This window comes from Hippopotamus amphibius, chromosome 5 (assembly GCF_030028045.1).
Source record: "Hippopotamus amphibius kiboko isolate mHipAmp2 chromosome 5, mHipAmp2.hap2, whole genome shotgun sequence".
In the NCBI taxonomy this organism is placed as follows: domain Eukaryota; kingdom Metazoa; phylum Chordata; class Mammalia; order Artiodactyla; family Hippopotamidae; genus Hippopotamus; species Hippopotamus amphibius.
This window is the reverse complement of record NC_080190.1, coordinates 105,860,213-105,886,572: the sequence shown is the minus strand read 5'-3', so window position 1 is coordinate 105,886,572 and position 26,360 is coordinate 105,860,213. Positions and strand designations below refer to the sequence as shown.

Here is a 26,360-nt window from a genome sequence, read left to right as displayed (position 1 = left end):
ATAATAGATAGAGGGCCTAATTACCCAAACATCATGAAGCAGAATTAAAGAGAAAACTTTCAATCATTTCTTTTAATCTTGAGGAAAGTTTTGAGAGGATTCGCTAAGAATCTGACTGACCAAAATTCCTAGGGAATTTTTTTTTTCTTTATTGGGACATCTATGTAGATTGATGTCATACCTCCATTTATTTTCTTTCACTGCTCCTCTTGGTTAATTCAGGTTTTTCCTTGAATTCATCCTTAAAAGTTTGCCCTGCTCTACTGTTTAGCACTTGTGTGTATTTCAGAGTTGGATTAATGTAATTTTAGAGTTAAAAGAAACTCCATAATATTTTAGCTCAACTAATTTTAGCAACAAGGAAGCCGATGCCCAGCTGTGATCACACAGCTCATTAAGGTAGAGGCTGGAGCAGAACGCGACCACCTTTCATTACCTCCAGATCTACGGCCCTGGTGTCACCATGTTTCACGGATGCTACCTGCGTGTGTCTCCCTAATCATATAATCTGGCTTCAAGGTTGGTGCCTTTTTTTTTTTTAAATCTCATCCAAAGAGTCTCCTGCAATGCCACATCCAGAGCAGGCACACCAAAATGCCTGTTTATATGTGGACTACTGATGATAGAGCTAAGTTTCTGTACGAAGATACTAGCAGCTGATCGTACATGACTGCTCCTCAGTACGTTGTTACTTTTTTAAAAGTCTCTTCAATTTATTTACAATCTAGAATACATTTCCTTTAACCTGACCATAGAACTAATCGGCATTATATATAACCCAGGTTTTATCTTCTCAGGCTAATGGCATTTTAAGTGAGATGTGAAATCTGGGCTTTACTACTGCGGCCCTTTGTCTGGGTGTCTGGTCAAAGAGGTTAAGTCTATTTATTCGGTTAAGTAAGGCAGGAAGGGGAAAGAAAGAAATAAAAGAAAAGGAGAAAGGAAAAAATAAGCTTTAAAGATTTTGAACTCCCTTAGACAAAGAAACAGTTTCTAAAATTACAGGTGGTAAAAATCACCAAATGCTCCAGGAGGTAACACGGCTGTATCATCACATATAAAATGGAAACATCTGAGAGTAGTTTCCATATCAATCTGCCCAAATGGAGAAAACTGGTGTCACCCACAAGCCTAGAAAGAAGAAACAAAACCATCCCCAAATCTGTGAGAGAGAGAAACGAGAAACACAGTAGCAGCTTCCTTACTGCAGAAGTACATTTTTCTTTGGTCTGCCATCAACAGGTGTTGCCATGGTAACTATCCTATAGTTAAGAAGTAGTAGAGGTAAGAAAATCTATACAAAACCACCCTACAGGGGAAAATAAGAAAGGTGTGTAAAACTAACCTCAGACCTCACAGAACGAGCAGCCAGGGACTCGCTCTCCCATTTGCCAGCTCTCTGTGTTGCTGGAAAAGGGCTCAGCCCAAGAGCATGGTCCTCGGAAGAGCCAGGGAACTCTCAGGGGGGCTGTTGTGGCCCTTAATTTATCTTAGGTGCTAATTTACATCCCCGCTCCCGTGTGTACATTTCAGCTTTTTGATAACTTTGGGGGGAAGATTACAGTTTTGTAAAGTTGTGCCTGGAAACCTCTAGAAAGGGAACATATATCAGTGAACAACTTCCTTATTGTCCTTCTACGTCTCACAGGTAGTGTGTTTAGTAACAATTTCTTTGCTTTTTCCCTCCATATGGAGAAGCTAGGGTTTGCACGCAATGAATTAGTGGATAATAACAGCTGTTTCTTCCTATGAACAACTACAGACAACATCCGTAGCCCTGGTACCAGGACGTACCTCAGAGCCTGGCTAGGATTAGAAGCCCATTTTATGGTCCTTCCTCCATGACTCACAGCTAATGATAAGTGTCCCACACATTGAGCATCCTAAATACAGTAGCATCACGAATGATGAAGTGATTATTATTTCTGAAATTACATTCTGCATTTTTATTTTGTAAGCTATTGTTGATGACCCCCCCCCACCCTGAAAGGGCAAAATCTATCCCCTTCGTTTACCCAGCTTTCTGTCGTTGCTCAAATGACCACTCCATTTTATAAATAAATAACATGGATAAATAGTTTGCTAACTTCTGTGATTCTTTAAAGTCAGGAGAGCTGACGAAACATGTTTTTGAAGGCTAACGTCTGAAGGTTTGGCCTGAGACACACATCAGTGTGATACCAAGGATACGCTGTAAGGCCAAGCAGGCATCAGAGTGCCGTGGACAATAAGGCAGCTGAGGTGTTAGCAGAGATGGCTCTGGGACCTGACTCTACCTCTCATGCCCATTCCTGGGACTCAGGGTCCTGTTCCCTAAAGAGACAGAAGCTCCACCTCCTTCAAAGGGTTGATGTGAGGCTCAGATGAAATAATGCCTATGAAAGCATTATTTTGTTCGTAAACATTAAACACTAGGCAGATAGAAGCTGACGTTGGAAATATGATTGTCACTTGTTTTTCAAACTTTCTGCTATGTTGGTATTACCCAATTCACATTTTTGAGGATAAGTAGGTCACGAAATAGTCACATGATGTTTTTGGCAGAAAATCTCTTTCCCTGTTATCAGCTGGAGGCGCTTATCTGATCTGGATGTCATTGTCTTCCATTAGTTCCTGTTCTTGGGCTGGGAGATTTGTATCAGGGGGTGCATGTGTGCATGTGCGTGTGTAAAAGAGGAAGAGGAGTAAGAGAGGGAAGAGAGAAAGGAAGAAAAAACGAGAGGAACAAATGAGTTAACAAAGTGGGAAAGAGCTTTCCTTCCCGTTCCCCAGATATGTAACCATCCCTGATGGTGTCTGTTATTTCACTGTTATTTGCAATCTGTAGAGCACCAGGCATATGTTCCTGGTGGCCTTACACACTCTTCAGGAGAAGCAATTCTTGGGATGACACTGATGTCTGCCACTGACTCTCCTCTCAAGGGGCTCTGTTTCTCCATTTTCAGGCCAAAGGGCTTTGCCAGTTGTGGTTCAAGACGCATACATCCTTTTGTTTCTCAAACAGAAACCCCTAGATCTCTTTTACAGTAAGATACATACCTTGTCTTTTGCGTGTGCTTGTTTTATTAAAGAACAGCTCCCCCTCTAAAATGCTGTCCTTTTACTTTTGAGTGTTTTGAATTCATGGCTCCCACTTCATCCCTTCCATTCTGTCTCCCGCTTTCCCCTTTCCTTAAAGTCTGCTGTTCATCACATTCAACTGCTGGCCAAGTCCCATGGATTCTACCTCCTTACATTTTTGTTATAGTAAATCTCCGGCCTATTATAACACATGCTTATTGAAAAGGTTCACAGAATACAGAAACATATACCATGCAAAATGAAAGTTCCTTTTCACCTTACCCCCCCAATCCCATTTCCTTCCTTATAGGTTAGCACTGTTAGAGCTGAGTAAAAAAACACTTAAAAAAGGTCTCGACAGATATGAAAACCTAGAGGTATTTTTTTCTTTGTTACAGATATGGTATTCCACACAAGGCATTGTTCAACTGTTTCCTTGTGTTCATTCACTATATCTTAGAGAACTTTCCATGTTACTAAATACTGAGTTACCGCATTTCTTTTAACTATAGAGCATTCAATGGTATACATATACTATATGTAGACATTTCCATGCCAGTGGATACTTAGGTTGCTTTCCTCAATTAGAAGCAATGTTACAAAGATGACTCTTGCATATATATCTCAGTACAGGAGGGAGTACATTGATGGGGCAGATTCCCAGACACGGAACTGATGGGTCACAGAGCATGTGCACTTTTTGTTTCATTCTCTCTCTCCTTGTTGACCTAAAACCAAAGTTGCATTAATACACAGTCTATGTAACTGTGAAAGACAGTACACTTCTCAGTTCTGCTGGGTTTCACCGCTACTTAGATTCATTTCTCTTAACACCTTCTGGGATTCTTAGATATCCTTGTCTGCTGAGGATATCTCTTCCTGGCTTTTCAGTGCTGCTGTGGACTTCTGAATTTCTTCATTTCTTTTTCTTTTTTTTTCAGTTTGGTGAAGGACCAAGAAGCACCCTGCATACTTGGTCAGCCATAAGACCTCTTGCCCGACTACTCTTCTTTTTTTTTTTACAAATTTATTTATTTATTTATTTATTTAATTGGCTGTGTTGGGTCTTTTTTGCTGTGAGCGGGCTTTCTTTTAGTTGTGGTGAGTGGGGGCTACTCTTCGTTGTGGTGCGCGGGCTCCTCACTGCCGTGGCTTCTCTTGTTGCAGAGCACGGACTCTAGGCATGTGGGCTTCAGTAGTTGCAGCACATGGGCTCAATAGTTGTGGCACACGGGCTTAGTTGCTCTGTGGCACGTGGGATCTTCCTGGAGCAGGGCTCGAACCCGTGTTCCCTGCATTGGCAGGCGGATCCTTAACCACTGCGTCACCTAGCAAGCCCTTGCCCGACTACACTTGCATCTTTTGTATCCCCCTCCACAGCTGTCCAAGTAACCTTCTGATATGCAAAAATAATCAAGGGAAGATGATGGGGAGAAACACAGGGAGAACAACACGCGAAGATGCAGGCAGGGGTTGGAATCATGCTGCCCCAAGCCAAGGAACGTCTGGAGCTACCAGAAGCTGGAAGAGGCAAGGAACGATCCAACTCCACAGGTTTCAGAGGAAGCACAGCCCTGCAGACACGTTGATTTGGAATTCTAGCCTCCAGAACTCTGAGACAATGAATCTCAGTTGTTCTAAGTCACCCAGTGCTTTTTGGTACTTTGTTACAGCAGCCACAGAAGACTAATACAGTGGGTAAAGTCCAGCCTCTAAAGCAACTCACATGTCACCTTTCATGCAGTGGCTCACCGCCTTCAGCATCCTCCTCACTACCTTTCCTACCAATACGCTACTTCCTTATCTGCTCACGTCCTCAAGTTCTAGGATGCTTCTGATAGCCATGCTTTGGAACACCCTGCTCCTTCTACCTATATTCCCTTCTTTACTCCCCAAGCACTACTAACGTGCCTTAGCTAATTTCCAGGGTCACCTCCATTACGAGCTGTTTCTGACATCTCTTTCTCCACCAGTGTCCTCAGACACAACTGCCTGGCCTCGTGAGTTCCCTCTGTGCTGGCTCTCGAGTATGTTGACATTGTTTTGCACTTACTTGTTTATACATACCCATCCCCCTCTGCCATGCTGCGAGCTCCTCGACAGAAGAGCCATCTGACATGTTCTAGCAAAATCCTGGCATGCAGCATGTCAAACTGTGATTTTGCTCAGTGAACAATGCTATGAAAATACAAAAACTGTATGCAATTTAATTTTTTAAATTTTTATTTTATATTGGAGTATAGTTGATTTACAATGTGTTAGTTTCAGGTGTACAGCAAAGTGATTCAGTTACACATAAACACATATGTATCTATTCTCTTTCAGATTCTTTTCCCATATAGGTTATTACAGAGTATTGAGTAGAGTTCCCTGTGGTATACAGTAGGTCCTTGTTGATTCTTTATTTTATACATAGCTGTGTGTATGTTGACTTTATTCTGTGAATGTCTCTCACGCAGAGTTGGAGCAGAGTAGGTCTGGCCTGACTACAAATGGTTAACGCACAGAGGTGACACTGGCTGAAAAGTACTTTTCCACACACTGAATTTGTGGCTTGTTAGTATTTTTGATGCGACTCATTCTTCTAACCAGTCGCACTTAGGAACATCAGACTTTTCCTTCAGATACTGTAAACTCTAACAGCTCCAGTCATCAGAGGTAAGTCCATCACTTGGACCCTGATGTCCACTGACTGCGTCCTTGATTAGAGTGGTTTATTAGAGGAAGAAAGTAGACCAGTGGTTGCCTAGGGCTCGGGGCAGTGCAGGAGATAGGGGAATTGAAGGGGGTGGCGACCGCTAAGGGGTGAGGGATTTCCTTTTAGATTTGTAAGAATGTTCTAAAATTGATTGTGATGATGGCTGCAAAACTCTGTGAATATATGCAACTGTACACTTTAAATGAGTGAATTGTATGATATGAGAATTATAATTCAATAAAGCTGTTTAAAAAAAAGGCATGGTTCATTTAATCCAATCTAGTCCATAAGAATCGTTGTTAAAACAAGTCAACTCTTTAGTAGCCAAACAGCCACAAAGATAAAATAAAATAAACCTTCTGCACTAAAAAAACAACCAACCAACCAACCAAACTAAACCACAGCCTGGATTGTATGTGGCATCCTACAGAAAACATCATGGACCCCAGGCCATTTCCCATCAGGCCCATTCACTCTACTGCCTAGTTGTAGCAGCGTAAGTAGGCCTCAGAACTTCCCTTTTGTCAAAAACTTCCAGTTCTCTCTTCTTTCTGTGTCACCAGAGATACACTTAGTTCAGTAAACGTGACAGCCAGGAGGGAAGTAAGATAAAATGATAAATGATAGCCAAAAACCAAACTCTTAAAAACTACCAAGCTTTAGCTACCGAAGGTAATATTGGTTCTATGCTGAACCAATGAGCTCTGTGATCAGGCAAGACACTCGCATTTGTCAGGATGTCAGGCAAAGGAACACAACACTTTTAACGCTTGCCAAACTGTTCAGTAAGTCTTCTGAACAGTCCAGGCATTGAGTGACTAAAACAGACACCCTGGTGCTTCTTCATACACCGCTACCTATTGATCACCTGTCATTCAAATGTTTGTCACATCTCCCCAGTGAAATTCCAAACTCTTCGAAGACACGCAAAATACCTAATGGGTTTTCTCTCCTCCCACCATTCCATACCCAAAGCATTCGGCAAAGAGTCAAAACTGCTGTGTGGGGTTTAGGATAGACCCATCTTAAGAGTCTTGCAGTGCTGAAGAGATTTTTTCCTTTTTAGTAATGTTTTAGAGCAAACATAATTTAATGCACGGAATAACAAAATCTATGTAATAAACAATTTGGTAACTGACGGTTACCTTGAAGCCCCATTTTTAAGGACTTTATTTTGGAGAAATGTATATTATAATCATGTAAACAACAGAAAAAGCCTCCAAAAATCGATGGACTGCTGGTTTCTGATTGAATCAGAGCATGGCTCCCTGGGCAGGATTCCACTGGGTCCACCCAGACGGACACAATCGCACAGACTTCGGTTTTGAAAACCATCTCAGAACTACACCTTTTGTAAAGGTAGCTTTTTTTGAAAAAAATTTTATTGCCGTATAGTTGATTTACAATGTTGTGTTCGTTTTGGGTATACAGTACAGTGATTCAATTATACACATTATTCATTCTTTTTTCAGATTCTTTTCCCATATAGGTTATTATAGGATATTGAGTAGGGCTCCCTGTGCTATAGAGTAAGTCTTTGTTGCTTATCTATTTTACATATAGTAGTATGCGTTAAAGGTAGCTTTTCCTATAACCACAGACAAGATTTTTATCACAGAAAGGGAGGGAATAATTTCTCTCTGCAACATGTCCTTACACAGGTCACACAACTCCAAAAAATTACAGACTCTTTGCTATTGACATCTGATGATTACTCACCAAGTTCAATACATACTTGAAAGCCTATAGTTAAATGCAATTAGCCAAGATAAATTATAGACAGAACCATGCAAATACATGAAAACATTCTCAGAGTTCAATGTGCTAGGATGCAATAAAGAAAAAAAAAATCTCTATTCCACACATTCAGAAAGAAATACTCAAGCATCCTACTTCTGAAAGCTCCCTGGGTAAGGAGGGAGCGCCCTAGTTCCTGCAGCAGGGACTTCCCAGACCTCTGTGACCTGACCTGGCAGCCTAGCTCCTTTCCAAAACAAACTCACCTTCCCCTGCCTCTGCTGACACTCTTCTTGCCTGGAAAGTTCTACCCCTTCTCCCCTTATCTTTAAGTCCTGACCATCCTTCTCAGTAAGGCTTGCTCTTTTCCTTCTGTCCTTACTTTCTGCCCAGTTCATTTGACATCAAATATTACCTTACCTGTCCTGCACTGGGGGTTAAATCCTTTTCCCCCTGATCAAGCAGTTCAAGCAGATAACACTTCTGGCTCTTTCTACCTCTTCATTTAAGGGGAGAGAGGTGGAGTAACTCATTTAATGGGTGATTCGGGGAAGCATAAACTTGGTACCCTGGACGTAGCTCCTCCCTTCTTCCTTTAGGGATGGGGTTGCCCTCTGGGAATTTTCCTCTGACCCTCTATCCATCATCTGATCTTTTGGCCCACAGACCTGTCCCAGCTACTGCGGCTTGTGCTTCATTCTGGGGTTCCACTCGCATTCAGTACAACAAATAACCCTACCCTCCGACCTGGCCTATACCAGTAGTAACGATGATAGCTGAACCTTATCTGCCAATTATCTTATCCTCTCTCTTAATTTTCTCAGAACTTGGGAGGGCCAGAGGGGCGTCGTGATTGTGGTTTTCATGAAAGGCTCCAGCATCATTCGTATATATAAGTTCACATATATTGATTAGATGGCTTTCAAAATCGATGTGAGATTGTGTCCCATCTCCCTGCCTGGACGTAATTTTGGGTCATGTCTCATACATCTTTGCCACCCAGCGCTTCAGCACAATGCCCAATGTACAGCAGAAATAAACTTGGATGGGTTCAATCATGAATACATCATCTAATTAAAGATATATAGGGAGAAGATTAAAAACAAAACTCAGGACGACAATACTTGTGATTCCAGCTAATGGCTCTAACTTTATTGACACATTTGTGGTGTCACTTATCAGCAGTGTGAGCATAAAGTTAATATAGGCAGGGTGAGTATAAAATTAATACACGTGACACACTGTGATCCTGCAGAGTCGATTTAACTGCACACTGAGCAGCAAGAAGAGAGTATACAAGATAAGGCATATACTGATTGACTTTCTTCATCAAAACCCAAAAGATCTCATTTCAACAAAACCCTGTCATTAAATTTCCAGCACACTAACAGTGAATGTTATGTGATATATATCTGAATCTAATTTCCAAAGCAGTGATGGCAATCTCTCAGAAGCCAAATTTTCATTTACCCACATCTTAAACCTTCCTATTATCGGTTCCATTATCCTTTGCTCACTCTTACATAAAAAGCTTCACGTATATTTAAAGAGCTATTAACGTGCAACATTGCTGAGAAATAACGGTTCAGTTGTCTAAGTATATGGTTTTGAGTACCCCCCCATGAAATAACAAAGGTAGATTAAATACATACATGATTTACAATTATGTCAAAATAAAGACAGTGTTTCAAAAAACTTGGGGTCAATTAGTGTGATTAAACCACTAATTTCTCTTCAATTGTAGTTTTAGTACTTTTTTTAAGTTTCCAAGTCTATTTTTATTTATTTATTTATTTTTAATTGAAGTACAGTTGACAATATTATAATAGTTTTAGATGTACAACAGTGATTCAATATTTTTATAGATTGTATAATATTATAAAATACTGGCTGTATTCGCTATGCTGTACATTACATCCTTGTAGCTTATCTATTTTATACCTAGTAGTTTAAACACAATCTTTTTTTCTTTTTACTTAAGTATGCATTTACTGAATGCTAACTGGACACTAGTACTAACTAGTGCATGGTACCAAGAAGCAGTACGTAGCAACATGATAATAATTCTAGAAATGATTGCTTATGTAAAGCCCTTTCCAGTTTTCAAAGATTTCACACATTTTTCCTTTGACTTGCACTGTCTCCTGTTACAACAACAGCGCAAACACTCTCATGCCCACTTTACAAACAGGGAAACTGAGGCCTAGAGAGGTCTTGACCAGTGGCAGGGCTGGTACTACAGTCCAGACCGCTGACTCCCAGGACTTAATCGGTCATTTGGAGATTTAATAAATAGTTATTCAGCACCAACTAGGCAGCAAACCCCATGTTGCAGCTGAGGATGGACATGGTCCCTGCCCTTCTGGTCTCTCCCCAGGTCATTCTATTCGACACAGGACCAGCCATCAACATGCACATGCGTTCAACACAGGATTTTTATTTTATACCTGGATAAAAGCAGAAAGAAATCTGCAAATATTTTTCCTGTAAAAACAAAACTATGGAAGTCTTCCTTAAAATTACTACAGCTTAATCATTTGCTTTAGAAATTAAGAACGTGTTTCCTCAAGGGCTCCAATTAGAATGATAGTGTTTCCATTAAAATTGAGATTCCAAATTAAAAATAGCCTTTGGCATTTTTCAATGAAGCATTTAGTCCTCTATCAAATGAATGAGAATTTAATCACATAAATTAGTCTACTTCATTCATGTTCCAAAATCAGAATTTATCTAAGGAGACAAACTTAGATGTAAATGTTCACAGGAACAGTGATGAGAATATTGCTGGAGAACATGACCCGTTTTGAAATTCAGTTTTGGGATTCACATATCTCACATCACTGGGATCTGAGTTTCCAGTACCACCCTGCAGCTCTCAAAACACGGTTTTAATATGAGATCGCCCCTTCATAAGTGCAGCTGTCATAAAATGTCATAAAACATGAGAGAGAAGATCCATGTTGCGCGTCCTGAACGGAAAAGACTGGGCACCCACATGGCTTTTTCTCTATCTCTGCCCATAAATTAGTTAATCAAAGACACCTGCATTTAAGGCAGGTTTCCTTTCAGGCAGGAAGACAGACAGACAGACAGACAGACAAGACAGACAGGCAGATATGACTCAGAGAAACCAGCAATCCTGACATAGAGAAACCCACCGAGTCAATGAAAGGAGAAAAGCAGGTGACTGAGTCAATCAGCCAGTGTGTTGATTTCACAATCACACTCTTGCTGACAAGCGGGCAGAACACAGTAGAACCGGGACACATTACAAATGAAACACAAACCCAACACTTCACGCCTCCAAGAGTCATCAACCTTCTGGAATTCAGCAAGCAGAGAAGAGTGCCAAAGCGCAATTTAATTGTCTGTCTCCTTCCTCCACTCTTTCTTTCTCTAAAGGACTGTAACTTGATATTTGTCTCACATTTTTTCTTTTTTTTTTTGAGACAGTCTATATACTTTTTAAAAAACCTCTTAACTAATGCAGCATTATTTCTTATGTAGCGTATGTTTCTGGGTCAATCTGTCAGCTGTCTCTGAGTAGGTAACTGTGATGCCAACTATATCACAAACCCAAGTTCAGCATCATCCACAGTACTTGCAGGCACTGCTCTCATGCAAAATGAGCCCGAACTTATTCGAGTCCTGTTAGACGCGATCGGAGGAAACAGAAAAATGAGACCCTAATTTATATAAATCACTGTCAGGTGCCCTTTAAAAACGACTTCAGCTTTTTTAAACCATCAGGTCCCAAACTGCCACATAAATTTCTATAGAGTGAAACAGCAATTTATACATTTCTCTATTGGTATGGGATTAATTAAAAATTGAAAACTTCTGTTCAGACTTCCCACCTTCTCTAGCTTATCGTACATACACAAGATTTTGGCAACCTAGAAAGAAAATAAAAACAGCTGAAGAGGCCTAATTTACCAAAAAAATTATATTCCAAAAGTTCACCTTCAAGCCTGTCATTAGGAACACTGAATGCACTGTCACATTAGAATGAGTAAATGAAGGTTAATAAGAGGTCATAATTTTTATCAAGTTAAACAGCTTTGTGGAAAGCAAAGAAACCAATGAACATTAAAACCCTATTTATTGGGCTTCCTAGGTGGCGCAGTGGTTAAGAACCTGCCTGCCAATGCAGGGGACATGAGTTCAATCCCCCCACATGCCGTGAAGCAACTAAGCCTGCGCACCGCAACTACTGAGCCTGCGCTTTAGAGCCCGTGAGCCACAACTATTGAGCCCATGTGCTGCAACTACTGTGCTCTAGCGCCCGTGCTCCACAAGAGAAGCCACGGCAATGAGGAGCCCGTGCACCATAACGAAGAGTAGCCCCCACTCACTGCAACTAAAGAAAGTCCGCACACAGCAAAAAAGACCCAACACAGCCAATAAAATAAATAAATAAATTTATTAAAAAAACAAACCCTATTTATTGCATTTTGAAGTTTTCTTGATCTTTAATTTTATAGAAACATTCACCAAGTTGCCACCAGCGAAGAAATACTGTTATGTACCATTTTCGGTTAATATGTCAAATACGCATTTCCATGATCCAAAACAGTCTGCATATGTCATTTAAAAATTATAAAATTTTGTTTATTTTTATATCCTTAGTCATTCTTTATTGTTAAGGCAAGAGGTTTTCAAATTTTCATGTTTAAAACAACATGCCATTACGAACGGCTGCACAGTGCCTTTTGCACATTTTTCTCCATGACACGAAGTCACACTCTCATATGATAGAAACATAGCATCGGAGAAGAGCCATTTATATTTCTCAAGACTGAGATTAAACTTCTTTCACTCAGCTAACTGGAGCACCTGTGAGTGACAAGGACGACATGAGAAAACTGAATGGAGATACTGAATAATTAACAAGCATAACATCTCAAATACAGTGCTGATTTTTATTATTATTATAACATCAACAACCACGACACCACAGTTTCCTAAGCATCTACCACCTGCCAGGTGCTTTGCAAGCATCATTCCCACCCTTTACAACTTTTACAAAGTAGGGATCATTATTCCCAGTTAAATATGGAGAGGGGTTAAGGGACTCATCTAAAGCTACAGAATCTCCATTAGAGCTGCACTTCTAATGGAAGTCTCTCTTTGTTCTGCCCGCAAATGTCTAGTTCTTAGAAAAATGTCACTGGATGGGACAATCAACCTGCTAAAACCTATTCACTAAAGACTTGAAAGTGATTCTTACGTGAGACTCTGTAGCGAGACTTTATGTGCCAGCCTCCAGCTTAGGTGGGAGGTCTGCTGGGGGCACCAGTACCCCCAATAGATGGACCAGTGACCTAGTAACAGTGCCAGCAGCAGCCACCTCCACTGTAGGAGGTGACATGACCAACGGGGCACTGGAACAATATTTTAGCTTGATGTCCTTCACCACTCACTTTTTTTCTCTATTTCAGCTATTTTGAAGTCTGATGGTAGATGGCATTTTTCTCCATATCATATTGTAAAATCACCCTTAACTGACAGTAACTGAGCTACGTCATTTCTTTACACGTCTGATCAAAAGATAGCTTCGAAAGTCTACAATTAAAAGTATTCAGTGAAGCTTATTAACGTATTACATAATCATTAACCAAAGAAAAATATTAATCTTTACGATCCCCCTGTTGAGCATGGGAATCTATTACTCTTGGGATTATTTTGTGTAAACAAACCCAAATCCTTATGTTACACAAAGGCTAATGTCTTTGCTCAGGCGATCTGAATTAATTTATGACCTTTGCTTTTGACCTAAATGCTATAAACATCTCTCCTGTTCTTGAAAACAAAGGCTGCCCCTGCATAATTTCTCAAACGGGAGACTAAAGTTAAAGTACTATGAAAATATTTACTGGATAAAACAAATGCCGAGATCAAAAATGCTAAGACACTGAGTGGATATTTATTATCCCCACTAATCCCTTTGCGTTTCAAAGTTTATTTATTTTTACTCTGCTCTTCATTAGTTATTGTAGAATAATTTTAAATTCATAAAAGATGATGCAGAGTTAATAATATCATGAGCTTTACAATAATATCCAAGTGATACTGAAAAGGATGGAAATCCATTTGTTATCTGAAAATGTTCTCTGGCTGAATCAGAAAAAATGATAACCTAACGTTGGAATTTTAACTCCTCACGCCCTGGCCAATGAGGCCCTACATACAGAACAGAGGTTTAATTTTAAAACATCAATGATGAATAGTTTTAAAATGACAACTCAATAAATCAAACGGTCATGCTCTCTTCTGTGGGTTTGAATCATAACATTACAAATTTTACAATATTCTGACTTCCTAGCATTCGTAAATTCTTACTTGCGAGGCAGTATCTAAAGTTAAGACATGGACCAATGTCTCCATGGTTTATTTGATGAAGACATACTAACAGTTATTTCTTGTTGAATATGCTTTATGGCAACTTCTAAGGGGCTGTTAAAAGGAATTTCTGATTGAATGCAGTTGGGGCCTGAGAATACAAGAATGATAAAGAATCGGTTACTTAAAAGCCTAGATTACTATCTTCAAGGCATTCATGTACTTTGGATGGTTGACGGACAGGCCTTGGTGACAGATCAGGCATGAGAAATATAAAGGAAGGAAGCACCTTGGGCATGTGGTGGTACCATTAACTGGGACCGGAAACCAGAAGAAGGAACTGATGATGGTGGAAAATAAACACAGAAAGGATTTAGTTTGGTAAATGTTGATTTTTAAGGCCGATGTGGGGCACGGAGGTAAGGAAATCTGGTGGGTGGTTACACTAGGAATTAAGATCTTAGGAGAAAGGCTGAGAGTAGTGAGTAAGATCAGGATATGCAAACATTTTCTGTAACGGGCCAAATACTTTAGGCTTTGCAGGCCTCACAATCTATCCCAACCCCTCACTTCTGCCATTGGAGCACAAAAGCAGTCACAAGATAGCATAGAATGAGCGTGCCTATGTTCCAATAAAACTTTATTTATAAAAACAGGTGCCAGACTGTACTGGGCTGCAGGTCATAGTTTGCTAAGCCCTGAGTCAGACAACAAATAAAGTCCTGGGAATGGATGAGCTCACCCAGGAAGAACATATGTAAGGCAAAGTAGTAGGAGATGAAATTTGAAAACATGGAATTCTAAAAAAAATAGAAATTCAGAATTCCATGGACTTTTATCTTCCAATTAATCTGCAGAGTTAACTCTAATAGGTCAAAGGACACAGCAGTATCAGAATGTTTTTCTTACAGGTTGATTTTTTTTTTTCTTTTTTTAGGTAAATCATAGCAAGCTGATGACAAATTAAGAACAGAGAATTCCCACTATTTCATTCATAGGCTATAATCCATCTCTTATAATTGAAAGATGTTTTAGGTTCTCTTGGGACAGAAACCTATTCTTTCCAGAACAAAATAAATGTCTACCAAGGATTAGATTTTGAGAGACTCTGTGGCATTACAAAAGGCTTTTGCTATATCCTCCTAATTTAATTTTCTGCCTTTTTCCTTGCTGAGAGCCAAAACCAATTTGGAATACCTTTTCCATATTATTGAAAATCAGTGGGCAGTAATGTCATTAATGCTTTCAGGTCACTAATGCACAAGAGGTTATTACTTCAAAGTATAAAAGATGGTCGAAAATGAGTTGACCTTCCTAAATTAGGAAGTAAGTAGCCAAAGCCAGGAATTCAAAAGCTGTTTCTGTTTCCCTAAGACTGTCCAATAAACTTATCTTTGATGACCACAGAACCAACATTTCCTTGGTTAACTTGACATAAGGGCCCATAAAATTGTAGTCAGGCTCTACAGCAGCTTCTCTGCTCCCTGAAAGAATAGTATGATTCATACCGGTTTCAATTTATATCTGTATTGCATAAGTGAAGCAGACTTGTAGAAAAGACTGATTCATTATCATGTAAAATACAGCCATTAGTAGAAAAATCTAGTAACCATATTCCCAGACATAACAGGATAAGGCTTCCTGGCTAGAGTTGAGAAATGAGAGGTGGAGTGTTTCTAAAAAAAGAAAAGTCTTCCTTCTGACAGAGGTATTCACAGGGGTAAATTAAAGGATTTTTACAATTCCTTAAAAAACAGGAGCCACAGCAGGCCATTAGCCATTTCTTGAGTCTACCATCAAAGGAGAACATTCTATCCAACTGACCCTTAGGAGTAATACCAGTGTATGGGTAAGTCTTAAAACTTGTATCTTTCTCTTTCAGAATCTTTTTTTTTTTAACATTTCCCAATTTATTAAAGGATATGATAAAGGATACATATTAACAACCAGATGAAAAGATACATAAGGTGATGTCTGGGAGAGTCCCACACCCAGGAGCATCCCAGCTCAACCTGGAAGCTCCCCATACCCTCTATAATTGGGATTTTTTAATTAACTGGAGTATAGCTGATTTACAATGTTGTGCTGGTTTCAAGTGTACAGCAAAGTGATTCAGTTATACATATATATATTCTTTTTCAGATTATTTTCCATTATAGGTTACATTACAAGATACTGAATATAGTTCCCTGTGCTGTACAGTAAGTCCTTGCTGTTTATTTTATATATAGCTACCTTGTGGTTGGAAAATTTGATAGGAACCACTTTCCTCAAATGCCTACCATGGTAACAGACAGTCGACGTGTTATCATTGTGCCTGCCAATCAAATGCCACCACCAGAAAGGAACTGCTGGTTAATGAGAGAAACGCAGAATGGACCCCGTAGCAAGGGGAGGAGACAGGAAGGCCTGACTCCAGGCAGTGATGGTGAAATGGCCTCAGAGATGGGAAGAAGGGAAGATCCACAGAGGAAAGCAGGCGAACGGGAAGAACCTTCAAGTGCGTATTCAATGCTGGGCACTGCTCTAGGCACTGAGGACACGAGGCAAACAAAACTGATGAAATCTCAGCTGACCTCCCTGTAGGTGAAGACTGACGAAAGACCAATTAACACTGGAGTACCAGACAGAGAAAGTAAATTAAACAGGGAAAGGAAAAAGGAGTGACAGAGAGTTGTGAGGGTTTCCCGAGCCATGGCTGCCTGGGGAAGCCCTTTTTGAGGAGGGAACACTTAAGTGCAGATGTGAATGACAAGAAGGAACCATCCTCTATTCTGTCAACCTATAAAAACTGTCTCCAATTAGATGGCAAATTGGAGAGCTGTGATCCAGTTTCATCATTCAGGGGTTTCCATCACTTTTCTATGTGTGTTTGAGGCACGTTTTCAAATATCAGAATATTTATTAGATTATATACAGGGATAATAAAACAAAGCAATTTGAAGTCAGTCAACAGTAATTCAACCATCGCTCCCAACAGCTCAGCTAACAATGCCTCGGGTATCTTATAAAAGCATGCCTCATCCCCATGGTCACCACTCTGCTGCAATTCCGAGTTGCTATTTGCAGCCCACACCACACACATATACGCCCAGGAGGCAAACTTGTCTCCAGTTAAAGTAAACAGGAGATCTTTCTTTAGAAGACATTCAAGAAGACAATCAACTAAAAATTAAACTTCCTTTGTCCTCTGCAAACATACTTGTATTACCTAACAATACCTGTAACCGTATCTACACATTTTATAAATGACATATATTCAAATGTGGAAAAATAAATTGTAGACATTAACATTGGACAGCATACCTTTGTGCTCTGGGGCATCTGCTGGGCAACGACAAAGCACCATGATCATGAAATGGCAAACCCTGGCTTGGCACTTTTGAGTGTTCACATTTTCTGGCTGTTCCATAGGAAACAGCATTCATTTTCACAGAATCCCCAACTTTTTGGTTCTCCCCCTACATGATGTTATAGGAAACGTTTTAGTTATTTTATTTTTCCCCACCATTTTGTGATTCTCTATAGTTAAAACCATCAGAGACAGGCCATCAGAATAGCTTGCCCGAAGCCTGCAGAGATGAGGGAGGCACCTCCAGAGAAGTAAGTATGGTTGATCTCAGAAGTCCACCATTCAAAATTATCGTGTTAACTTTTTTTTTTTAACAGATGGCCAGTTTCTTTTTCTTTTCTCTAAACTTTTAAAAATTATTTATTTATTTAATTTTTTATTTATTGGCTGCATTGGGTCTTCGTTGCTGCACGCAGGCATTCTCTAGTTGCGGAGAGCGGGGGCTACTCTTCATTGCAGTGCAAGGGCTTCTCAGTGTGGTGGCTTCTCTTGTGGCAGAGCATGGGCTCTAGGCGCACAGGCTCTAGTAGTTGCGGCACGTGGACTCAATAGCTGTGACTTGAGGGCTGTAGAGCGTGGGCTCAGCAGTTGTGAAGCACGGGCTTAGTTGCTCTTCGGCATGTGGGATCTTCCCGGACCAGGGCTCGAACCTGCATCCTCTGCATAGGCAGGTGGATTTTTAACCACTGCACCACCAGGGAAGCCCAGGGGGGTTAACTATGTGGATGTAGGGCTGTCTAACAGTAACATGGGTCCCTCCACTGATGACCAGGGTTGATGTGGTGAGCTCAGGGGGCCTCTAAAGGAACACAGGGTCAAGGAACATTCTCCTTTCCTAATCAGCTTCCTAGAGTGGAAGCTGATTAAAAAAACAGAGCAAAAAGGGAGTATTAAAGAGTATAAAGCCAAGCATACGCGAGGAATGTTAAGACTTTGGAGGATGCAGCTAAAACTGCTTAGAAAACATAACAAATAACCTTAATATAATGGTTAGATTCCAAACAGCCAAGTCTCTCTTCAGACAGCTCCTCTGGTGTGTCCCTCAACACTAGGTAACTCGGGTTTCTGCTGAAGCTGAATCTCAGCCCACGACTCCAAAAAACAGCTCTTAGAATCTTCCCATTTTCGCCAAGTTAGACCTCCATTCATGAAATGAACAGTAGTGTTCCTGGGGCGTAACGGGAAAGACCCTGAAACACTGACGTGCCACCAGGTTGCTACAATGTCTGCATCTGTGAGGCAAAGGGAGGCAAATGGGACCAGAAGTGAACAGCTGCTTCAGTGAACAGTGTTTATATCCTTCCCTTCTAATTCCCAGAACCCTCCTCTGAGGAGCTCTCAGGAGAGCTACCAGGAGAGAGGAAACAGCTGAGACCCAAAGGGACAGTATTGCAGTGTCTCCTCCCAAACCTCTAGTGAGGGACTGGGGTCCTCAGGGAGCCCCAGACCTGGCGGGAGCCCCCAGCTGCTCTCAGTAGCAGGTGCTGGAGATCCTTGACTCTAAACTCAAGGTGTGTCCTCGACGGCTCCGAAGGTTCTAAGGAAAGTTGTGACGACTGGTAGCTGAGCTAATTGTCTGAAATCTTTTCTTTTCACAGAAAACCACGGACCTTTAAAACTGGAAGAAACTTTAATCTTCATGAAGAAATAATCCCCACTTCATCTGTCCCTTTTCTGTTCTTTCATTTCCTCCCTCCTTTTTTTTTTTAATATCAACTAGTCACTTTCAAAAGAAAAAAAAAAAAGTCCTGATACACAGAAAATTATGCAAGCCAAGTGAATGCCTGCCAATTTCACACACCCTCACTCACCTTTATTTAAATGAAAACATCAAAACGATATAATCCTAAACAGTCCTAGAGAAGTTCAGGAACTCACCTTGGGTCATGCAGAAGCCAGGAATAAATAATGAAACTAGTGTCTAGGCCATCTGACTCCCCAACCAAGTTCTACCTTGCTAAGATCAGACAGCTAATAGAAAACTGATATTTAAAGTTCCAGATGGTGACATTCTAGCCATTAGATGCATTTTTAACCACTAGAAAAATCAGTTGAGGTTGGGGAAACTATCTGAGACATATTTAAGTTAAAAAATTCTAACAGTAATTTTCATATGTTCAAAACTTTTAAAAGAAAACAGAAAACACACACACATATATTGACAAAAAGCGAATACTTTCAGGATGTATTATATTCTGCATCACGAGGCAAAACTGCAGTGTTAAGACCAACAGGGCCAGCATAGCTTGTGCGAGTAAGTCGACAGATTCGCTGTCAACAAAGGATGATCACTGCAGCTTGGTTCTGTCCAGTCTGATGCTACACAGTTGACCCTTGACCAATGTGGGGCTAGGGGTGCCAACCCTCCACACAGTTGAAAATCTGTGTATAATTTACAGTGGGCCCTCTGTAACCACGGTTGCTCTGCACAGACAGTTCTGCTTCCATGGATTCAACCAACCACGGATCATTTAGCACTATATATAGTATTTACTATTGGAAAAAATCCACGTATATGTGAATCTGCACAGTTCAAACATGTTATCCAAGGGTCAACTGTACTTCATTTAGGTCCATTTGAAAAGTGGCCTAGAAAACAGAGGAATGAAACTTAACCATAGGCTGAAATTCTCCCTTTACACTTGGAAGCACAGCAAATGCACTTTCTCAGGCTTATGAAGTAACCCTCTAGCATCATTGATTTTTGAGTCTTACAAGAGCTCTTCGTATTGTGCCTGCATCACAGATTTACACTGCCATCACTCCTGTCAGACATCATCTTGGCTTTATGAATAAATAAAACTATGCTCTAGGGAAACATTGATTTAAGAGGAAAAATCAATACCCATCTAGCATGGGATAGACCTGAGCTTTAAGGCTACTTAGCCCCCAAGTACAATACAATACGAAATGTAAAACCATACTTTTTTGCTTCCTAAGTAAAAGGTGGGTGAAGGTATACAAAATTGGCAGGCAAATGCCTGTCTTCCACAGCCCTTAGTTTATCAGGATTCCCCTTTCCTTTACAAAGTAGTTAGATGATACTTCCAAAAGGAAAGAGGAAGGGAAAGAGAAAAAAGAGATGGACAAACCAACGATGGCAAAATCTTGGTAAACTGTGAACTAACATAGTGAGTATATGAGAACTCACTGTATTATTCATTCTCTCGGGTATGCAAAAGTTTTCATAATAAGAATCTGAAAAGTGTGTATGCTTGCTTGGGGGAAACTCTGTAAGGCTAGTATCAACCAAGAAGCTGACGAGGGTTCTTTGGGGGTAATGGCCTCATAGGGAAGCTTTTTTTCTTCCTTGGGAGTTTTGTATCTTCCAATACACTGTAGTTAACATGTATACTGCTTTTATAATTCAGAAAACACACATGCAATAAATCCAAGGCAGGATACCAAAAAAAATAAAAGGGAGGGAGAGGATTAATTAGATTGATTGCAAAGTATTTTGTTGACTACTGGCCTACAGATAGCTAAGATATACACCGTAACATATATCAATTCTTTCTTACTGCTCTTGAACTTTTTTTTCAGGATACCTGCAGGTTGCTGTTAAAATTGATTTGAAAAACAAAACGAATAGTGTACACAGAAATTAACCTCATCTTTGCGAGCCAAAGTTCATATGAGAGACAAAAGCTGCCTGAAGTCATCATTTCCTCAGTTCTGCAATCACCTTACAACCTAAGCCTATTTTCACAGTGGAGACAGCTGTTAAAAGTTCTGACAGGCCTGTGGTAACCTTTAATTACAAAGCCACTCTGGAGAGCCAAAGGCTTTTGCTTTCTTGCTCAGAATTGGTGGGAATTAAAAATGAATCCCATTATGTTTCCCTAGCTCCTCAAAGATGCAGTTCATTGCTAATTGTGTTAACTGCGGCCGTGTTGCTTTGGATTAGGGCTCCTGTGTCAGCAGATGCTGTTCTCATCGCTCGTCTCTCTGGTAAGTGGAAAGAACAACTCTGGAAATCTGAAACATACTTCCAAGACATGGGCACATGAGAAGCCTGAAAATGGGTTGGGGTAACTTAAATTTTGAATCTCAAATTCAAACATCATACAAGTAACTACTATCATCACCCAAACTGGTGATGATATTGACTAAATCTACTTCCAAGTGGAAATGATACACAGCTACAGGTTCCAAAAATACCTAGCTACCATTTTAGTACTGACAGCAGCAGAAGAGGGAAAGGAGCTGTAAACTGGTTTTAGCAGCTCTTCTTTAATGCAGGGATACTAAAAGGCAAGTAGAAAAGCAAAACATTATTGTTGAGAAAAACGCTTGGACTTAGGGAATAAGCACAGCTTGAGGTAACTTTTTACAAAATACTATCTTCCTTTTTATTACCGTGTCAGAGATGCACTCATTTAAAGAAATTAGAGCATCTACTGTGTGCTACTATGTGCAAGGCATCTATGAGATGTTGTAGACACAAACATGATAAGATCTGAATCTTACCCTCAAGCTTAGTGGCCATAAGAGGCTCAGACATATAAGTGGATAATTAAGTACAGCATGATGAGAGATACAACTGAGGCACTGTGGGTGCCCAGTACACATGGGGGAATCAGGGAGAGCTTCTCAGAGGAGATGGAAATTGAGGTGGACCTTGAAGGATGTACTGAAATTTATCAAGGAAAAAAATGTGTCTGCCTGAATAAAACATGTGTTGGAACATCCCAAGAAATTCAGTCTTAATGAAGCACAGACGGCGAAGCAGGGGAAGGCAGACAGTGTGCTGGAGAGGCGCACAAGCTGACTGTGGAGGTCCACACCAAGGTGTTTGGGTCTCTTCTCAAGGTTACCAGGGCGCACAGAGGTCACTGAGTGGGAAATCACCTTATACACTGGGGAGCAGAGTACCTAGAGTGGAGACAGTCTGTGGAAGAGAGCTATACTAGTTATCTCCAGCAACTGGTACGGAGCTGATGAGGCCCAGAACTCATGTGGTGCCATGGGAGTCAGAGGAGAGGAAGGCTGGAAAGATATTTACAATTAACATTTGTGACAGCTGGCAATTAATATTTGACCTCACCGAGCACCAGTCACTGTTTGGGGAACTTTCACAAGTTATCTTAAATCGAGAATCCAGTGTGAACTGAATGCAAAGGGTGAAGCAATGTCAGGATGGAGATTTCTGGCTTGAGTTACGAGGTCGAGAGGGATGCCTTTAATTAAAATATTGATTCCAGGAGAAGGAATCAGTTTTGAGTAGAAGATGAGTAAGGGGGATGGGGAAGAAGGTTTCACTGTATACAGATTAATTTTGAGAGCTGCTTGGGATATATAAATGATGATAACCAAATGCTGGGGTCAGGAATTTGGCAGAGAGCCAAATTTTCTTTAAAAGGTAGAAAAAGATTCTCATACTAAGATTGAAGCAATCTGCCACATACAAAAAAAGCACCTAATACAGTGCTTTCTAGAAACTTGAGAAGGCTGTGTGATTCTACTACAGGAACATCTGAGCCGTATTCTAAAATATAACTTATAAATTCTTACTCTAAAATGTAACATATAAGTTCTTGAGTTAAATCTTAATGCCCCTAACTAGAAAATGCTCTATATTTCAGGCCCACAAATAAAATGTGTAAGGCAAGCAGCTCTTATGGAACTGGAAGTGCATCCGACAAAACGATGTTTAATCCCTGATTCGAGATTCTTGTCAAATGTTGGGAGATCAGAGGAAGGCATTTTTGGAGCATGGATAATTAAAGCTGTTAATGCACTGACTCTCAAGTCGAAGTTAACTAACAAAAAACAGGCTGTTTTCCAGGATCTGTGGTTGTATTTAGAAAGACCTCTGAGGGGAACCCAAATGACCCTGAAACAGCTCCCTGCTCTCCTAAGAGGAAAGGGTTTCTCCGGCAAGAGAAAGAACTTCTCAACAAGTTAAAGGAAAGATGTGATTGAAAGACAGTGGCCTATTTTACAAGATTCCTTCTGTGAAGAGATCAGGAACATTCAGGCCAGATGTACTCTTTCTTCTCTGGCCTGTAAGAGGAATTGGATAATGATGTATGATAGATAGGGGTCAGTCAGGTCACAGTGCTTGAGGTTGGTAAATCTTTTCAATGGGTGGGCATAGCACTTCAAAGTCCAGGATTCAGTAGAAAAATGGATAGCCATGTAGCAAACTAACTGCTAACTTCAAATAAAGAATGCCTTTGTGCTAACATCGTTCGTTTAGGTTGGCTGACTTTTTTTTCTGGTTTTGGCTCTGTTCAAAGATGACCTAAAGTCATGGATGAATTTTTATGTAACTTTACTATCAGCGCTAAATGAGATGACTAATACCACTAGTAACGATAACAGCAAAACGCAGCCTCATGTATTTTTGGTTGGTGATGGTGGTGATGGGGAGCACTGCTTGGAACTGGAAACCCATCAGGCTATCCGATTATAGTCGCCATCTCAAAGATGAGGAAAGAGCTTGAGGGAGGGTAGGCATTTTGCCTAATCTCACACAGGCATTACAAGGAACAGCCAGGCTCACTGCACATCACTGACCAAAGAGAAACACCATGTTGTAGGAAGCATGGCCAGTGGTATCTCGGTGGCTGTGGCAGAAGCCCCACGGTGCTAGATTCAAAATTGGATTAGCTAATACCCTTGAGATTTTTCAGCTTCAAAGCTGTGTGTCTGCAGTCCCACAACTCAGTCCCCAAATACACCCCTGATGCCTGTACAAAGTTAAGCTGAAAGCAAGCATGGACAATGTAGAATAAACCAGATAACCGAATACCTTGCAATCACTCTCTCCCAGCTCTGAAGCTGCACTCAACTGTCGAAATAAGAGAATGACCTCGTGTTTTCTGGAAAGGAAACACAACAGGAAACAATTTCACAACTCTGAACTGGATTAAAACTGCAGTAACTAAGAGTAAAATGATGATCTTTTCACTTACCTGTGAAAGTTCTGAGCGATAAAGAAAGTGAGAAATAATGATTTAATTAACCTTCAGTATGATAAAAAATAATGTTGAAGAACAAAAGTTAAAACTTGCTCTTCCAATATCCACAGACCTATATACGATCACAAATTTTATATCAGTAGGAAAGCAAAAACGATGCCATTAATCACATGTGCTCTCAATGATGAATAATTATGTCCATGCTTTGCTTTTTACTCATTGCTTCATTCTACCTCTTCTCACAGACACTGACGGTAAGGTAACTACGGGTTAGCACCGCACACCACACACGTGCACCCTTCCAGTACTGCAAGGTGCTTACGGATTGAAACAGAAACAAAAACGGCTGCATGCCTCAAGAAGATGACAGCCTTATCAGAACAAAGACGGCTGGAACAAAATTGCACAAATCATTTGATAATTGTTAGAACAGATTTCGCCATAATATTTTATGTCTTCATCTTGAAACATGCTATATTTTTGTTAGCATGGTTTCCTATAGTTAAGATAAAACTCTATCACTTAACAAAGATCACTTCCTCCAAGAGGATGTGTGATTCACGTTTGAGGAATGTAATCTCAAATCGAATATTCTGTTTTTGTAGACTGTAGAATCTAAGAAGGCATCTTAAAGTATGCCGAGTGGAAGTAAAAAGCATTGGGAGTGAAAGAATGACCCAGTAACTAGATTGAATATTCTCAGAAAAAAATATCCACTGAAGTAAACCAAAGCAATATTTTTTTCTTTTTGGTAAGAGTTTAAAAGAGAAAAGAAAGAGCTGTTTCTTAGAAAGAAATGAAATGCAAGGCAATCCTAGAAAGATCAAAGAGAAATAGTAAGTTGACAGCAAGCAAGGTGGTGGTCCCTCCATGACCTGCCACGTCAGGCTCTCCAGAGGCCAGCAAGACGAGAGCTCCTCAGCCCTCACCCCACCTGGCTGGGAGCCTCCTGGTTGGGAACTGCAAGAGAAAGGTTCAGTAGAAGGTGAGGGAGAGTTACACGTCAGGTCAGGAGGAAAAGGGTAAAGATCACATTTGCCAAGAGTCCGCACTCAACGAAGAAAGGCAATGGAAATTCTCTCCTCTTTGCCCTTTTGTGGGAAATTCCCCATTCTGAACTACTAAGCATGACAGCTTAGCAACACTGTGAGTTCTGGAAGGTTTCCACATCAGCCTGAAAACCCGCTGTTTATGAAACCAGAACGATGCATTTCAAGCTCTGAACAACTGCCAAAGAAATAACTATTTTGAGATAAATACTACTGATAAACCTCTGTGCTACATACAAAAGCAAAGATGAAGAGGCCCAGCTGAGGAAACCAAGTTACCAACATATGTGACAGAGAGAGGCACAACTAATAATACAACTACGTATAGGCTGTGCATAGGGTACAGAAAAGAGCAGGAGGTCCCGTATGTACAGCTCTCGGTAGCTTTTGGGATAAAACTCAAGCGAGCTCCCGCCCTGGTGCCTGCGCGCCCGCCCGCCACGTCTCATCATCCTCACCTCCCATCCGGAGCTGGACTTCTCCATGCCTCTGCCACACTGTTTGCTTTGTTTTTTTAGAGGCTAAACAATGAACGTAGACATGAGTATCTAATGCAGCATTTGTCTGTAAGCCGGAAACCATTCCCAGTGTGCTTCTACCATAGGTGGGTCCACCCACTTGTCCCAACTTGGGTCCTCAGCCTGCCACATCCTTCTGAATCTTCTTTTGTTTAGCGTCCAGTGAAGAAATAAACTGTAAACACCCGTGTGAAGTACAGAGTGCTGGTATCGGAGTCTGTACAATTCTTTGTTTTGAAGAGTTAGCATTCCTCCACTCCAGAATCGTGATCACTGAAAATGTCTCCAGATCTTGACAAATGTCCCATGAAGGGCAAAATCATTCCCCGGTTGGGAATCACTGGTCGTAAATAAATGATGACTTACTAAAACAGAATACTATTTATATCCTAACTGCCACATTATGCAAAAAGGCAACAGTTTGCATGCGGACCATCAGAAAAGGCACAGATCGGGGAGGAGAGAGGGAGGAAAGCACGGGTATTACTGTATTCCTGGCTCTGTGCGGGGTCATCTTATTTAATACTCACAGGGCACTCTGTGCTTTCTCTTCCTAAATCCAAGCTTGCTTAAAACCGGGTGAAGCAATCATTTATGCTGACGATGTTATTAAAAGCAAAACTTTTCAGAATAAAATAAAAGTATTTCTAGAACTTCACATAGACATTGAGATGCGTT

At 40.6% G+C, this 26,360-nt stretch overlaps 1 protein-coding gene across 2 annotated transcripts in view; it reads right to left on the bottom strand.

Moving 5' to 3' along the window:
• Positions 1-26,360, bottom strand: part of PAG1 (phosphoprotein membrane anchor with glycosphingolipid microdomains 1) — a 139,291-nt gene that overhangs the window by 69,030 nt on the left and 43,901 nt on the right. The window contains exon 2 of one of the 2 annotated variants that reach the window (XM_057735457.1): positions 23,947-24,016. The exons of the other annotated variant lie outside the window; for it this stretch is intronic. The gene's annotated coding sequence lies outside the window, so the exon portion shown is untranslated. The remainder of the gene's footprint in view (positions 1-23,946; positions 24,017-26,360) is intronic. 2 annotated transcript variants of the gene reach the window in all.